This window comes from Propithecus coquereli, unplaced genomic scaffold (genome assembly GCF_000956105.1).
Source record: "Propithecus coquereli isolate 6110/MARCELLA unplaced genomic scaffold, Pcoq_1.0 Scaffold117, whole genome shotgun sequence".
In the NCBI taxonomy this organism is placed as follows: Eukaryota; Metazoa; Chordata; class Mammalia; order Primates; family Indriidae; genus Propithecus; species Propithecus coquereli.
Genome location: NW_012135747.1, coordinates 946,658 through 948,642, shown reverse-complemented (window position 1 = coordinate 948,642; position 1,985 = coordinate 946,658).

Sequence of the window (1,985 nt, the reverse complement as noted above, 5' to 3'; positions counted from 1 at the left end):
GGGAGAGGCTGGGCTGGAGACACTATCTGTTCTTGTCCAGCTTAGGGACTGTCTGCCCCTCCTCCCCCTTCCCCCAGCAGGCCATAGGGCTCAGCATCATTGAAATTTCAGACCCAAACCTCAGCCAGGCCCTGAACATATGTTCCACCCTGAAAGGAACAATGGGGCCTCCAGGCTTAATTAAGACCCCACAAAAAGCCCTCAGCTGGGCTGGCCTCATTCTCTGCGTTTGGTTCCTTTTTGCTCACCCCACCCCCACACTTCTGTTTCTGCTACTTCCTCTGTGGAAGGGATGAAAGGCGTCCAAGACACTCTGGCTCCTCCACACTCCTGATCCTCTTTTCTCACAATCTGACCTCCCTCCACTCTTCTGGGACCTGGAGTAACAGAGGAGGCTGCCTGGGTTCCGGTGCCAGCCTGCCCTGTGCCCCCAGGTCCAGCTGCCTGGCTTCCAGTGCCCGCAGGGCTGCCTTCCCCAGGCTGGGACTTCCTGGCTAACTCTTGGGCTCAGCCTGGCCCTGGTCTGCCATCTGATCTGGGTTTTAGAGGGAGATTCTGCAATGGGTGGCTGCACTGGCGCTAAGGTGGTGCCCCAGTTCTGAGAGCTCTAGCTGCACCCTTGGGTCCAAGTCTACCGGCCTGTGAGTGCTCATCGAAGGGCTGAGCGCAGCACAGGCACACAAGGAATTTTTACGTTGAATGAATGTGTGAATTTTTACTTATTTAACGAAGCTCATGTGCTGTTTACTGCATGCCTAAGAGCTATTAATCCTCAAATTAGGCAGTATTATCATTTCTGTTTTACAGATGAGACAATCCAGGCACAGAGAGATTAAGCAAACTGCAGAAGATCACACAGCAAGTAGGTAGCAGAGCCAGAGGATACAAACCCAAGTGGACTGGCCCCAGAGGCTGTGCACTTAATCCCGATCTAGGCTGCTTCTAATGGAAGAACAGATCCATTTCACCATCACCCGATAAATGAATTTCCTCGGCTCTGTTCCTCCCTCTCCCCCTGCAGTTCTACAAATTATAATAAAGCAAATGTCCGTGAAACCACTAACCGTGTCAAGAAATTGAACGCTGCCAGCGCCTCATACCTTCCCTGCCCATCAAGTGCAAACCCCCTGCTGGGCACAACCCCTGCCTCTGCGCTAGAGCTAACATTAACTTTTTCGTAATAATTTCTTTGCTTTTCTTTGCACTTTTACCACCCCAATGTGTATCCTTAGACAGCATAATTTAATTTTACTTTCTTTTGATCTTTATGTAAATGACACCATGCCATAAGATTAATTTTGCTTCTGGCTTCTTTTGTTCAATATAGTATTTTTATGATTCAACCATGGTACTGAGTATAATTGAGTTCGTAGTCTTTATTACCGTATAGTATCACACTGTATGGCTCTACTATGCTTTATCCGTTTTACTTTCATGGACATTTGAATTGTTTTTCAATTTCTATTATGAAAAATGCTTGTACACACGACCTGGTACACACGAACATTCACTTTTGTATCCTGGGTCTTAAAGAATGCAAATATTCACCTTTCCTAGGCAACTCCAAATTGCTTTCCAGAGTGACTGTACCAATTGACACATCCACCAGCAGCAATGGGGACGGTCATCGCTGTACGTCGTCACCAATACTTTTTCAATATAGTCTGTCTGGTGAGTGTGGCAGTATCTCATGATGGTTTGAATTTGTATTTCTCTGATTGTTAATGATGCTGAGCACTTTTTTAAAAGTTTCTTGGCCATTTGGATTTCTTCCTTTGTAATGTACCTGATCAAATCTTTTGCCCACATTTTTATTGGCTGTCTATCTTCTTACTCATTTGTAGAGGCTCTTTATGTATTCTGGATGTGAGTCCTTTGTTGGCAATACGCATTGTAAAAAAAACCTTTCTTTAGATATTGTGTTGCCTTTTTGCTTTTAAAAAAATAGTGTCTTGATCAATAGGAGTTACTAGTTTTAACGTAAG